The 16131-nt window shown below is 40.7% G+C and overlaps 1 protein-coding gene across 2 annotated transcripts in view; it reads left to right on the top strand.

Moving 5' to 3' along the window:
* Positions 1-16131, top strand: part of CUX1 (cut like homeobox 1) — a 347921-nt gene that overhangs the window by 191560 nt on the left and 140230 nt on the right. The window lies entirely within an intron of this gene.

The raw sequence follows: 16131 nt of genomic DNA, 5'->3' as shown, positions 1-16131 counted from the left end.
CAGCTTGGTGGTCCCACTGGCATGATCTTTGCAAATGCAGATTTTGTGTCGATGACTTAGTTGAAAGGGGGCAGGCTTATTTCGGCTTTGACAAAGACCCAGAGAGCCCTTAACTCCTGTTTTCTAAATAACCTACGCTACCTTTTTTAAAAGTCCAGTTTATACCTAGATTTTCCCTTAGTGAAATGTCTCATCTGGGCAGCCACAAATTTTTATAGAATTTTGATCATAATATGGGTACATATTTATAGTCTACTTTTTTCACTTAACGTATCATCCACATTTTCCCCATATTGGTGATATTCTTTGTCATTGTCATTTTGGGCTGGAGAATTAAAGCTTGCAACTTCAGTTTAAGATGGTGGGAGCAAATAATATTTGATATTTTCCATAATAATAAAAGTCAATCAGAGTCCATCTGTGCACCTCATAGATTCTCTTTTACCCACATCCCAGGCATTTCTCTCTTACAAATTCTGTGGTCTGACAGATCTAACAAGTTCTTTGAGAAGGAGGAATGGAGGTTGGAGTACTCTACCTTTGTTTTGAAGTCTGCTTTCTGCTCAGATGAAGTAATCCTGTGGCTGAGGCTTACAGGAACGGCCTGGTCAATAGCATTGCATTTACTGACAGTCATGCAGCTGGGGGCAGTCAAGGTGCCTTAACTGTCTGTGCACTTCAGGCTTCAATCCCACCCAACCCAGAAACAGATGAGGTGCATTAAGTCTTCTAGTTGCAAGAAACAGCCGCTTATGCTATCTCAGAAAACTGGAGGAAGCTCTTGAGAATAATGGGACAGGTATTTTAAATACATGCCATGTGGCCCAGTTCCAGGAGCCTAGGAAGAGCCAACCAGCCACCTGAGGAAGAGGCAGAGCCAGAGTCCCATTGGCCTTGGAGACTGACACAGATACCTGACTGTAGCAGTCCCTACTCGCTTCCCCTTCCAGAAATTTTATTTATTTGTGGGTTTTCCTGTTTCTTATCTGCTGGTCCTTCTAGAACGAAAGCTCTTTGAAGACAACTTGGCTGTATTGCTCTGTGCAGCACCTGGAGCACAACATGGCATACCATAGGTATGCCATGTTGAATGCTTGCACAGCATAATTCACAAAGGTCACATTAGTAGCTCTGAAAACTTTATCTCCACCCAGTTCTCACTCCTGAGTGTCAGCTTGCATATCCCGCAGCCTCCTGGACATTCCCCCTGGGATGGCTGATGGGCACCCTAAAACTACCCAGTGTGTTCAGAGGAAACCGTCTTGTCTTCTTTCTGGGTTCCATCTCTTAGGGAACAGCACCACCTTCTACCCAGCTGCTCACACCAGAGCACTGAGTCACTAAGTCCTGGCCATATGTTTTCCGTTCCATCCACTTCTCTCCATCCCAACTTCTGCTCTCCACTCTGCTTTTCAGGCCACCCCTCTCACGTCTATAGTGTAGTGACGCGAGGCTTCGTGCTTTACAGGCTTGCCTCCCTCTCATCCTTCCTCCACGCTTCCAGTAGGCCAGGTCCCTTCTCAGTTCATCTCATCTTACTCCTCCAGCTTAATTTGTTGTGACACTGCTTGCTGACCTCCAGGTCCCGCTCAGGTGTGCCCTTCTCACACACACGCCCCGCTCCCAGCACCCTGTGTTTCCCTGTGTTGTGATTACTTGGAACTCAGCTCTTTTCCTTTCTGGCTGGGCAGAATGACTGGAACAATGCAGTCTTGTCCCTAATTACTTCCCTAGTGTCTACCCCAGTGCCTGCCGTGTAGCAGAAACTCCAGAAATGTTTGTTTAATTAATTAATGAACTGTACTCCTAAGGTTGACACTGTTCATTGAGGGAGGGCACAGTGGAGCATTCTAATAACCTCAATGGCAAGGGAGCGGAACGTATCTTTCATTGAGTTGGAGCCGTTTAATAGCTCTCTGAACTCCCATATTGTTTAGTGTCACTCTATATATAAAGATTTACCTGCCTGCACAGACGTTTATATGACACTTAGTATTCGGAGTTCATCAGACCAGCACATGTGCTTCAAAGAGAGGCCTTGGGTTTTGTGGCCGGTAGAGCTGTCCTGCTGGCATCCCAAGCTTTACACACCCAGCACCAAGCAAGGCTCTCCTTCCGCCCTGACCCGTTCCCCTCCTGCCCTCTTCTCCCTCAATGCTGTGACTTATCTGTTCAAGGGAAAAGAGACATTGGAGTCATCGCAGCTCCACATCCAAAATCCCAAGTAATATTCTCTTTCCAAAACCTACTTTGTATTAAAGACATTAAATAAACATTTAAATACATAATCATCCTGAGTCCTCTTAACAGTTAAAATAGGTAAGACCCCATGTTTACATTCTTTCTCATTTGCCACCAGAACACTCCTCATTCCCTAGTCAATTTTAGAGTATTTTAAGATGCTTTTTATAGTAAATATTCTGCTCCTTTAGCCAAAGCACAGTCCTTCCACACTGCAGTGACCCTCATTCCCTGGGATTTCTGGGTCAGCACCTTAGACGCCATCCCCTTGCTGTCTCAGGAATCACTCTGAGCTGCAGGGACAGAGCAGTGAGCAAATCAGCCAGTAGCTTCGTGTTCTCATAGACTTTAGAGTCTGGTGTGATGTGGGCATTAAAAAGTAATTACAAAAGTAATTATTGAATTTTAGGTATGGTAAGTACTTTGGAGGCAGAGCCCATTGGGCATGAGAGTATAGAGTGGGGAGGATTAGGCAGGCTGAAAGGCAGCTGCCCTGGGGCAGTGAGCTTGGTGAGCAAGGAGGGTGGCCAGGTGCTGTATCATCCAAACTAAGATACTGTCAGTCGTCAAGGGGCCACCATTCATAGTTAGGGCTGAGTAAAGGGCATACATCAGTGTGGTCATCTAGCTACAAAGGCAGGTAGGAGGGAGCCTAGTAGATTATGTGAAGGATTCTGGACTATATCTAACAGACAAACCATTAATGAGTTTTAAGTAGGGCAATAACATGATCAGGTATGTGTAATAAAAAATCATCCTGACTGCAGTTTGGACAACAGATTTGGAAGAGAAACCAAGGTGATGTGGGGAGGGAAAGATGAGGTTGTTTGGTTTCAGTTGGAGGACTGAGTTGGAGAGAAACAGATTTCAGCTGTATGTAGGAGGTGGAATGGGTGGCCAAAAGGCAGCTAGAACAACTAGGACAGTTCATTTCTGGGTAACAATACTTGTCTACATGGTTCCAACTGGCTTACAAAATTAAAAGGAAGACCAACAAAAAGTTTGGAGAATTAGCTTCCTGTTCCTAATTCTAGCACCATCTCTGTTGTTCTAATTGAAAATGTTCTTTGTCTTTATTGTCAACATCATGACAGTAAAAGAGTAATTTTAGATTCATAAATAAGTTATAATTTTATGTCATTAATCTAGGTGGCTTCACCTGTCATTTTTATCACAGACAGATTTTTACATCATAATGTACATAATCAGCAGGGATAGCTTAAACTTGAAAATATTTAATTTTTTTATTTTACTACACCTCTGATTGAGATTTATATTTATTAGTTAGCTAACAATTAGCCACATGAGGAAAAGCAGCATCCTCATCCAGCAAAAACATGACTTGGTAAGGACACCTGGGCTAGGCCCCCCAAATGGAGAGTTCCTCTGCGACAGGCTCCCTAATCAGAAGGCCAGCATCCCTCTGCATTGGAATCTATATTTGTGGGCGAAAGCAGAGTTCAGTGACTATCTGTCAATAACAGTGATGCCGGGTGTACAAATAAAGGTTCGAGGCATGCTATCTAAGTAGTCATATTCTCATATTCCCTCAGCCAGCTGGCACTTCCCAGTAGTCTGTTGTGTTCCAGGCCCTTGACTGCTCACCTAAGATACAAATACAGTTGAGACTTGACCTTTGTCCTCCCTCAGGTGGGTCCTATTTGGGTAGGAGACTGTACAGTACCTTTGAGAAAATATTCCATAATTAAACAGGTTAAATAGGCAACCTCTATCCCTTACTGTAATGAAACAAGAAATAAATACCTCTGCTCTTAAAATGTAACTCTCCTAGGTAGCTGGAAATATCCTGGAATGACCTCCTCTTATAGGCTCTTGCATAGCTGGAATTTTACTGTGTTCTGAGCAAAGTTATGATGGCATGCATAATCTGCCAGGAATTAACCTTGCGTGGGTGACTTGCTCTTCTTGATGCTTTTCAGATGTTTTACAATGAGCATGTATTTATCTCCACAATCAGGGAGAAAAGGCATAAATCCAGTAAAATACTCAACTTGTGATCTTAGTTTCTGAGTAGCCCTTATCAGTGGATTACAGATAAGAACTTTAGCAGAGGTCATTTCGGTATTTGTCCACACTTAATAATCTCTATAAAAGACAACTGTGACTTTTCTCCTTGTGTTGGCAGAGGATTCCATGCCCAGGCCCCTCAGAGAGCACTCTGTAACCTCAGGTCCCAGAAACATCTCGGTAATGGTTATTTTTTAAAGTTCCTAGAAAGGAGAAAAAGAGACAAAAAGTTAATGGCACCTGTGCATTGGTATCGTGGAGCTCTGCTTTAGTTGCAGAGTTCATTGAAAGGACCTCTGTGCAAGTTCCCCTTGCCCCTTTGCCTCTATCTGTGGCCCCCTCCTCATATAAAGAGAGTCATCTTTCTTTCCTTGCTAAGATGTGGTTTACGTCAAACACAAACCTTTCAAACACAAAGGCAGTGCCTGGAAGGGTTTATTTTAAGATTTAAATCTTAGGAAGCACATTACCAGTGATATAAAAAATTCATTGACTCATGCAACACTGCTAGAACTCAATGTTTCATGACTGACTTCTCTCACTTTCTGTCTGTAGGGTAACTGGCCTGTGACTGTATGTAGAAGGTGTTAGTTTTTTCAGAAGTCCTGAAAGAGAACTGGCTGAAGAGAGTCCATTTGTAGGACACTCCATTTTCAGAACCCACTCCCAAATGCCCCTGCTCCGAGGTGCTCTTGGGGTGAGGTTTCAATTTGGGTTTAGGAAAACCTCTCCTGGTGAATATATATCCCCATCAGCCTAGCATTTGAAGATCCAGAAATAAATTGGACTGTCATCACTTTTGAGAACTACTTTTTAATGCTCCCTCATAAGAATAAAATAGTAATCCATGCCTTTGTGTTCCTCTCGCTTGGTTTCAAGTGAGGGCCCACTATTGGTTACGATGACAAAATTCTGTTTCTTTCATTCTTCTTTCTTCTTCCCTGTGTGTCCCCACTCAAGGATTCCATAGCAAGGACAAAATCTTATGATTTCGTTAGAAACACCCTCTTGCTTCTTATAGTAAGATTTAATCGATAGGCCACTTTGGTGGCGTTTTTGAAGGCTGTAGAAATGTGTCTGCTCCAGCTGGATCCTGTAAGGGTATTCCAGTCCGTGTATTCTAGGTCTCCTGGTATTGGCAGAGGATCCCATGCCCAGGCCCTTCAGAGAGAACTCTGTAACCTCAGGTGCCCAGATGGTAGGATCCTCCTTACACACTTTCAGTTTGCCTTCATGAAACATTTTCCTCTAAGTATCAACCGCCAGCACCATATCAGAACTGAAGAGGAACCAGGGCTGCAGCCTCAGAAAGAAGCTTGTGGGTTGCAGATGCCCTCCTGTCTCCTCCCCGGGCTGCAGTACTGAGCTGCTCCCAGTAGCCTCAGGGACATTATGCTCTTCCCATAGACAAGGGGCAACTTCTCCCACCCTCTTTAATCAGGTTAAAACAAATCTGGGGCCTGATCAGCCCCTCTGTTTTGCTCACCATATATCTGCAGGCTGAAGAAGTAGCTATGAACAATTTAAAGAAAGGCAAATTTGACAAGATGAGCATCTGAGTCGCTTGCCCCACTTTCACCTGCTGCATCGTCTTCAGGGCTCTCCCTCTCCCCTGACACCGGGCTGGAGCGCAAGAACTCACTAGCCAGGACTCGGGGAATCCTTGGTTCACTTGCACGGAGAGGTGTGCCGCTTCTGTGCCCCTTTGCTGTAACTGGGGTGGTCCTGGCGCACTTGATATCTAGACAGCTTTTCATCAGTTGCTCATCAGCATGCTAATTGCTTTATGACTAATTATGCCCTGAATTCCAGTTGATTTTCTTAATGAGACAGCTGGGTTAATTATGTAATCGTATGATTACATTAGCCTAGAGTGCCCTGGCGAAAAGTAGTGTCTGCCACACTGTGATGTCATCACAGGGATGGCACTACAAGGGGCATAGTCACCCTCTGGCTGATGTGGGGCTAGGGAGTGGCCCTATTAGCCACAGAGCTCTGCGCAAACACGGGTTCAGATTTCTTGAGGTCGATCTCAGTCCTCATAGTATACGGAAAGGCAGCTCGGCACTGGCCTGGCCTTCTCCCCGACCCGCCGTCCTCGCGCCCTCCCCAGCACGGCGCAGCCCCATTTAGTTGCCCTGCCTAATCAGAAGCCTTGCTTTTCAGCCTCTGTTGCTCTCCATGAAGTGCAGCAGTGTCCTCTTCCTTCTTTGGAACCTCCCTGCACCAGGATGGTGGGGCTTCAGCAGGGTGTGATAGTGATCCAAAATAAAACGTACCCAGGTCCCTGGAGGACCACAGTAAGTTAGTTTATGTAAAGTCTACACAGCATGATCTGGCCCCAACTTTATGCCCGCTGTAGCCTCATCCATGTACTATTTCAAACCTTTTTTCTACCCTGATCTTCACAGTCCTCATATTTCGCTGAGAAAATACATCTGGTTAGAGGAGAATGATATCTTTCAGCCACCGGCCAACTGCCTACTCCCCATCACAGCAAAAGCCTTCTGAGAACCGATTCTGCCTGCCGAGCCCACCTCCCACCCAGTTATATTCCTCCTCCTCAGACTTACGTGGCTACCTCTCTTCGTCTGCAGCACTCTTCTCTTAGCCTTTTTCTTTTCTCCATTCACATTCTCCCTCTAGGTGACTGCTGATACCTCTTAGGCTCCAGACTCCACATGACCACAAGAGAACCGTTAATTTTCCCTCAAGCCCTCCCAGGAAGGTAAATGGCATCACCACGCATACAGTGGCTCGGGCCAGGAATGCAGGAGTCAGCCCAAATTCCTTTCTTTCTCTCACACCTTATTGCCAATCTATCAGTAAGTCCTGTTTATCCAGCCTCCAGAATATATCCCGAATTTGACCACTCATCACATCAGCCACCACCACCCTCATCCTAGCCACCATTACCTCTCACCTCACTGGGCTCACCACCTTCACCCAACCTCCTCCTGCCCGATAGGTCTAAATTAGTGGTCTGCAAACTACTTTTGTTTATATACCCCAATAGTAAAAGATTTTGAATTTTTACCGCCGATATATTCTTCCTATCTGATATATAGGTGTAATTACAGTAGTGTATTAAATACACTGGAAATCTTATGCTAAAAATAGAATTAAAGGGTGTGATGAAGAGTAAAAAGGACTAAAAATTTATATGTGATTAGCAATACAAAAACTCAAAGTATTGTATTTTAAAATCAAGCTCATTGAGGCATAATTTACATACAATAAAATGTACCCATTTTAAGTGTACAATTTCGTAGTATGGCCACCCTCACAATCAAGATACAGAACAATATCTATCACCTCAATACTTTTGTTATGATCCCAAACACCAGCAACCACCGATCTGCTTTCTGTCACTATAGATTAGGTTCGTCATTTCTAGTGTTACACATAAATAGAGTCATTGGGTCTGTGCTCTTATGTGTCTGGCTTCCTTCCCTCAGCATGGTGTGTTGGGGGTTCGTCTGTGTCGTTGCTGGTGTTGTGGTCCTTTCCTTTCTATTGTGGAATGGTATTCCATTGTGTGAGTATGTAACAAGTGGCTTGCCCATCTACCTGCTGATCGACGTTTGGATTGTTTTGTGTGTGACCCTTATGAATAAACTTGCTATAAGCATTCATGGACAATTATCATATGGATGTCATTTCTCTCAGGTAAATACCTAGGACTAGAATTGCTGGAGCATGGGATGAGTGCATGCGTTTAGCTGGATAAGAAACTGCCAAACTGTTTTCAAAGTAGTTGTGTCATTTTATCCCCCCACAAATAACTATGAGAGTTTCAGTTGCTCTGTGTTCTCTCCATCATTTGATTTTGTCAGTCTTTTCAATCGTAGACAATCTAGTGAGTATATAGCATATTTCATTGTGATTTTAGTTTGCATTTTCCTGATGAGTAATAATGCTGAATATTTTATCATGTGCTTTTTGATCATTCATAGATCTTCACTTATAAAGTGTTTAAATCTTTTGCCCATTTTTTTATTGGGTTGTCTTATAAATATTTTCTCCTAGTTTGTAGTCATTTGAAGATGAGGTTTTTTAATTTCGATAAAGTCCAGTTAATTGGGGTTTTTTTCTTCTTTTTTTGTAGTTCTTGCTTTTTATGTTCCAAGAAATTATTGCCTAGCCCAAGGTCATAAATTTTTCTCCTGTGTTTTATCAGTGCAGTCGTATAGTGTTTTCTTTTACCTTTAGGCCTCCGATGCATTTTGAGTTAATTTTGATGTATGGTATAAGGTAAGGGTCAAATTTCATTGAAAGATTAATGGATGGTATATGTATGAAGTTTTTTTTCTGGACTCTTTTATTTCATTGATCTGTATGTCTCCTTATGTTAATATGCTGTCTTGATTACTTTGGCTTTATAATCAATCTTGAAATCAGGTAATATAAGTTATCTTTGGTCTTCTTTTTAAAAATTGTTTTGACTAGTTCAGTTTCTATATAAGTTTTAGGTTTAGCTTGTCAATCTAATTGTACTATTAATTGTAGAGAACGGAATTTTGAAAACTTTATTATTGTGGATTTTTTTCTTTCAGTTCTGTTAGTTTTTAATTCGTGTTTTTTAAAGTTTTATTTTGGAGTATATGTACCATTAGGAATGTTATATCTTCTTAATAGTTTGATTCTTTAGGTTTATAAAATGATCTTCTTTATTCCTGGTAATATTCCTTTGTACTAAAGTGTTTTTTTGTCTCATTTTGTTATAGGCACTCCAGCTTTCTTTTGATTAGTGTTTTCATGTTATATCTTTTTCTATCCTTTTAGTAGTATCATATCTTTGTTGTTATATTTGTTACACATTTTATAAACAGCTATGTCTTGTTTTTTAAATCAGTCTGGTAATATGCCTTTTAAGTGGAATGTTAGATCTTTTATGTTTAAAGTAATTATGAATGTAGATGGGTTTATGTCTACCATCTTAGTGTTTTCTATTTGTCTTACCAATTTTTTGTTGTATTTTTTCTGCTTTATTTTGATCTTTTTTTTTTTATGATCTTATTTCATCTCCCGACTTCTCTTATTAGCTATATAACTCTTTGTTTTACTTTCTTAGTGGTTACTTTAAGGTTTACATTAAGTATCAAATAATTTATCAAATAATAATATACTGCTTCACATACATAAGAATGTTACAGTACACTTCATTTTCTTCCTCCTGTTTTTTGTGTATTGTTATTCGTTCTAGTTATACATATGTTTTAACCCTAAAAATACATTGTACTATTTTTCCTTTTAAATAGTCAATTATCTTTTAATGAAATTAAAAATGAGAAAAATAGTATTTTATATTTACCCATATATTTGCCATTTGGACATTGTTTATTCCTTTGTGTAGATCTAGGTTTCCATCTGGCATTGTTTTCTTTTAGTCTATAGTATTTCCTTTAAAATGTCTTATAGTGTAGTACACTGACAGTAAACTCTGGCCAGCTTTTGTTCATCTGAAACAAACAAAAAAATCTCTACCTCACTCTCTTATTTGAAAGTTATTTTTTGGGGGTATAAAATTGTGTGGCAGTTTTTGTTTCGGTTTTTTCTCTCTCAGGACTGAGTTTATTTCTGACAGGTCTCCAGTCAATCTTATCTTTCTTCTCCTATATATAATGAGCCTTCTTTTCTCTAGTTTTTAAGTTTTCTTTTTATTGTTTTCAGCAATTTGATTTTGCTTAATGGTGTTCTTTGTGTTTATCCTACTTTGATTTAGTTGACTTCCTCGGATTTTTAGGTTAATAGCTTTTACCAAATTTGGGAAAATTTCACCACTGTTTCTCCAAATATACCCCTGACCCCTTTCTGGGACATGTATGTTAGATTGCTTGATATTGTTTCATAGGTTGCTGAGATTTTAGTAACTTTTTTTTTTCCAGTTTCTTCTCTGGGCTTCTATTCAGACAGTTTCTATGACTGTGTCTTTGAATTCACCGATTTTTCTTTTGCAGTGTCTAATCTGCTGTTAAGCCAATCTAGGGAATTTTTTTTTTTTTTGTATTTCAAATACTGTATTTTAAGCTCTAGAATTCCATTTGATTCTTCTTATTGTATTTATGTTTTTCTTTAAATCCTTGAGTATGCTTATAATAGTTTTCATTTTTGTCAGCTACTCCGATTATCTCTTGTCGTTTCTGGTTCTGTTTTTATTAACCGATTTTTCCCCCCTGATAATCCTGCTTCTTTGCACGTCTAGTAATTTTTGATTAGATGGTGGACATTGTAATTGTCAAATGGATTTTGTTGTCTTTCTTAAGAGTTTCAAAGTTTGTTTGGCAGGCAGTTAAATTACTTGCAGATCAGCTCAATCACTCTGAGGCTTGTTTTTAAGCTTTGGGGGGGCGGGTCTGAAGTAGCCTTTACTTTAGGATTAATTTAGCCCTCCATTCTGGTGTGGCCCTTTTAGTGTCTCTGCCGAATGTCCTGGCTGCTCAACAAGTCTCTCTACTCTGGCTGGTTGCAACTCAGAAGTCTCCCAGACCTCTGTGAACTCTGGGGTTGTTTAATTAGGCCTTCACTGTAGTTCTCTGACCAGCCTTGGGGAGTTTCACCCCATGCATATGTATGTACCTAATCTTTCAGCAATGGACTCTATTACTCCTTTGCAGATTTCTCTAGCTCTTTCACTGCATAGCTTCCTCCTTTCCAGTGCGCTGCCCTACAAATTCCAGGTACCTCAGCCTCTCAATATTCTGATCTCTGTGTTCTCAACTCAAGAAGACTCTCAGGTTGGGTTCCCTCTTCCCTGTGCTGTAGTCTAGAAAGTGCTTTCTGGCAGTAAGTCAATGATTGTAGGGCTCACCTCAGTCATTTCCTTTTTCTCAGGGATCACCATCCTGTTCTGACAGTTGTCCAATATCTGTAAATAATTATTTCATATAGTTCACCTAGTATTCTAGTTTATGGCCAGAGGGCAAGTCCAATACCAGTTAATTTGTCGTGACCAGGAGCAGAAGTCTCCAAGTTCTGTTCATTTTGTTCTTGGTTTTAACAGCTATCGTAAATGGTAGAGAAAGATAATTAACGAAGATACATAGATCCAAACCAAAGCAGTGCATTATTGGCTATCTTTACAAAAATATGATTTATACTTTTGAAACCTGTATACCAGTTATAAGAAGGTTTTTGTTGAAGTTCAGCTAGTAAGTTTTCTTTTTCCCTGATACTCGATTTTTCTTGCTAACTAGTCAGAAGATATTGTATTTTTAATATTAATAAATGATTTAAAACTCCTTTTGGCAAATATTTTTTCAGATTTGAATTGGTTAATAATAGGTAACATTTATTGAGTTTAACTCCATGCCGGACAGTTTTCTAAGTGTAGGCACATATTATCTTAGTAATTAAGTATTAAGTAATGTGTCCAACGTTACACAACCAGTCAAATGGCAGAGCTGGGATTTGAATACATGCAGTCTGGCCCACACTCTAAACCATTATGCTCTACTCTCTCTCTCTTATGATTAGAGGCATTGAGACACTTTTGTAGAGGATGTTGTCTTTGCTCATAAATTTATATGATGATGGGAAGATTTTGGAATATACACTTTTAGAATGCTGTCACTATAGATTAGTTTCTTTCAAGAAGTAGCCTTTTTCCCACTAAGTATTAAAACACCATGTTGACTTCAAAGATATACATTATGTTTATTTTTTAAATGTCTGCCAGGCAACGTATTACTGATAGCCATCTGCCTTCACAGAACAGAACAGCTAATTTGGAACACTTAGCTTTTTAAAAGAATATTGTTTAACTCATCTTTAAGCTTAAAGCTACCAAATACTTTGCAACTATTGCAACTAGAAAACCAACAAACATTTTAGTGATTCAAAGTACTGCAGTTTTTTTCTCATGTCCCAGTGGCTCATCTTGCAAGAGTCCTATTTTCCAATAGGACTCTTTTTCCCATCAAGAGTAAAATTCATTCCAAACTCAGTGCTCTGTTTTACTTGAGATACTATGTTTTTATGAAATTGATGTGCTACCTACTACGCTAACAGAGCACCTGAGACATTGCATTTTCAGCTCTGGAATTCAGTTTCATTGTTCTTTATATCTTCTGTTTCTCTCCTTGTGTTTAAATCCTTGAGTGCAGGCCTCCCTCTCTGACTTGTCCTTTGCCATGCTCGCTTTCCTTCCTTGCAGCCTCACCACTTTCTCTCTGTGCATTAAATATGCCACATTCACACCCACCTGTGGACCTTTGCACTGCTATTCCCTCTGCCAAGGGTCTTCACAGTCTTTCTTCTTCACCATTCAGATCCCAATCCTAGTGTTACCTCCTCTAAGAGACCTTCTCTGTCCGCCTGTCTCCAGGACCCATTCCCCATTCTCCATGCCATTTCTTCTTTTTCATGCTTAGAAGTACTTGAAAGTGTTCTGTTTGGTTTTGCTTTTTGTCTGTCTCCCTCACTTCAGAATATCAAGTTTTTGAGGACAAGGAATTGTCTTGTTCACCATCGTGTCCTCTCAGCACCTAGAAGGGTCCTAATGTCATAGAATGTGTAGGTGGGTGCCAGCAGTAGACTGAACTGTGCCTGGCTCTTCCCTACTCCTTTTGCCCCTACACACTATGTCTTCCACATGGACTGACTGCCCCACAGTTTCCACAGGTTTATCTCTATTGTGAGGCTTGTCTCAGCTAACTTGACTGAATACCCACCCAGCGCCTCACTCAGGCCTTACCCAGAGCAGATGCTTAGGAAATACTTGTTAAATTGGAACTTGAAGAGACAGGGTAATTTAGTTGGCTCCTAGTTCAGGAAGCAAAATCTTCATTAGAATTTTGCATACCTATTTGCCTGCCTGACTTGTCTCCTCCCCAGTCCCTTGGTTGAGTTGCCAGCTCTAGACAGAGTGTGGAGCCCCCTCCCCCGACCTCTGACTGCAATGGCTGGAATTGAAATGAGATAATGTTACATGTACTTAGGAGAAGGTGACTATGTTGTTATTGTTTGTTACAATTATGTTCTTTGAGTCCTGTGTTGCATAATGAGCTATATAATGCTTCAAAGAATGTTTTAGGAATTAACTATTAGATAATTGTAAAACACATGGCAAGTTTGTCACATTACATGGATGGGACTGGCAATAAAGTATATTGAATTGGAGGAGGCAGGGAAGACGGGTTGAGGGTTTTGTGTGTTCCTGTTTCATGTATGGGTGTGTTCTCTTCCCTTCCCAAGACAATTCCCTAATTGAGCTGCTGAGATTGGAGGCTTGTGACATTCAGAATAAGGCCTAACAATACTTGTGTGGGGTTTAAATGGCATTGAAAATCATTAATAAGACAAAAAGCTTTGATTTCCCCTAGATTAACATGCAGGTTGGTGTTTGGTGTGCTGAAATTCGTTGTTTTGGTCTCTAGCCCAAACATGCTAGAATCATTATATTGTCATGTGGTAATTAGCTGTTCCTTTAATGCAAGTAATAAAAATTAAGCCTAAGAGGTACTTTAGCAATGCCTTTTACATAATCCAAAACAATATTCAAATGCTGTAGGCGTTTAGTCATTCAACTGTACTGTAGTAAAGTTTGAAGTTTAATGCATAGAGATGTTTGAACATTCAGCTCATTCTTTATTCTGTGACCAGTTTTGCTACTTAGGCATTAACCTTTAATAGTGTTAAATTAAATATACATGCCATAATGAATAATTATGAGATTGCCAGAATTTTCATTTACAATATAATGCTTTGAAAATTTGTTTAAAGGTCTAGTTACCATTCACTTGATAATGTGCACATTATTTTTATATGTCACTGAATTCCTTGCTGAATCGAATGAGGGAAGCTATTTTTTATTCAAAGCAGACACAGTTTATCCTGGCCTTTTAAAGGAATGGACTGGAAAAGTTGTTGACAGAAATTTTAGGGATGGAGGGCATTATACTAGCTTAGCTCTTTAAAAATATAATTTGTACTGACAATTGTACTGGAAAGCCTACATGAGTGAATGCTAATAGAATTTTATACAAGTGCAGTGGTTCTTCTTCTCCTCAATCCTTTCCTGACCTCTATAGCAAGTTCAAATTGTGGTTCTATATGAAGGAAACCACAGGGCATACTGTATATTTCCTTTAGGTCATTTGCCCAGCATGAGGTCATGGGGGATGGGAAAGCACCCTGGAAAGGTACCGAATGTTCTGAGGAATTCAGTCTACTACTCCCACTTACAAAAAAAATCTCCCCAAAATAGCTTTCAAAATCTAATTTAATGTAAATATTTTAATGCTGATTAAAATAATAATAAAAAGCCACAAATGAGAAAGCAATATGGTCATAAACTGTATATACACAGAATAAATGCCCGGCAGCCAGGGGTTTCACACAATGGGCAGCCTTGGTGTTAAACCTCACACACAGGCCTGCCATTGTGCTGGACATATCCCAGTGCCTGCCTTTTGTAAACTCTGCAGAGACGTTGGCATTTCAAGGAGTTACTGGCTCCTGGTGGATACGTCAACTGAGGCATGGTGGGTCTAGCCCTCATTTCCAGGAACCAAGGGTGGTCTGAAAAATTAATGACTCTGGTATTTGAAAATTAAGTGAGCTCTTGAATATATACTCCTGTTGATCCACTGTGCTTGGTGTTTAGCATTCCTTAATCGGAGACTAAATCCTTGCAGCCATCTCACAAGTGATACTGGCGTCCATACCAGAAATACCTTCAATAATCTTTTCTAAGCCCAGCAGACTTGGATATTCTACTCTGACGGAGCCTGGGAGTTCTGGAGGAAGTGCTCCACTGGTGCCCAGCAGGTGGATTATAAGAGCCTTTTAGGCAGCAGAAGTAAAAATAAAAGATTGAATTGACACCAGAAGAATGTTTAATGTCTATTTTGTGCTGAATTACTGTAAAGGCCAAGAGTCAAGACCATAAATTTTATGTCTGCAATCTCTAATTATAGATTAAAATCCAATTTTTTGTAATTAAATATGATGGCAGGTAGTACCTTGAATTGGCCTCACATAGCTGGCCCTGATGCCATCTCCTGCTGTTTGTATTATAATCAGAGTATGGTGGCCTCCTGGCTTCATGGCCCAATGGCCTAGGACAGGTCACAGCAGGTTGTCTCTCCAGCTGTATCTCTGGGGAACAGGCATAACTTTCCCCACCCCCAGGCAGAAACCTAGCAGTCTTCAGTTCTCAGCTCACCAGCTGCTAAGCTGACTCTTTTGTGAGCATCCTTCATTAGTAAAGGAGGATCGTAATGGAAAATGAGCATGTCCTAAGTAGGGCGGCCTCATATAAAGGCTGTGTTTATTTCCTGCACTCCCTCAGGGGTCCTCCCTTGTTGGAAGAATGGTCACTTGGAGTTAACAGGCTTGGGTTCGAGTTCTCTCGCCCACTAACTAGCTAGGAAACCTTGGGCAAGTCACTGCTTCCCTTAGCTTTAGAGTTCACTTCTGAGAAAGAAGTGTAGTACATGTCTCACATCTCTGTCCCAGGAGTGTTGAGAGGCTCAAATGAGAAAATGTCTGTAAAGTTTTATCTGACAATGAGAGGCTCTCAGAGTATCAGGTATTATTTGTTATTTCCAAGTTAAGAATTATTGTAAAGTTGAGGCTTATGGTGCCTTTCTTTGCACTGTCAATCCTGTAAGTGTGGCTCTGGATGCATGGATGATTTTCCCGGGGATCCTCCCCATGCTGCTGCAACATGTTTGTCTCTTCCTATCAGCTCTCTGTCACATCATGTCAGAGCAGTGGGCACATCCCAATGAGCCTATTATGGCCATTGCCACTCCATTTTCACACATTGGGGCCTTAGGGTGGGTAAGTAACATTCTTTGCAGGCAGCAGAGAAGTGCCCCTATCCCAGCTCTAGGGCTCCCAGGGACTCTTAGGGAG

This window comes from Pteropus alecto, unplaced genomic scaffold (genome assembly GCF_000325575.1).
Source record: "Pteropus alecto unplaced genomic scaffold, ASM32557v1 scaffold68, whole genome shotgun sequence".
NCBI lineage: Eukaryota > Metazoa > Chordata > Mammalia > Chiroptera > Pteropodidae > Pteropus > Pteropus alecto.
Note: the sequence above shows the minus strand (reverse complement) of the source record. Positions and strands in the feature narration are given on the sequence as shown.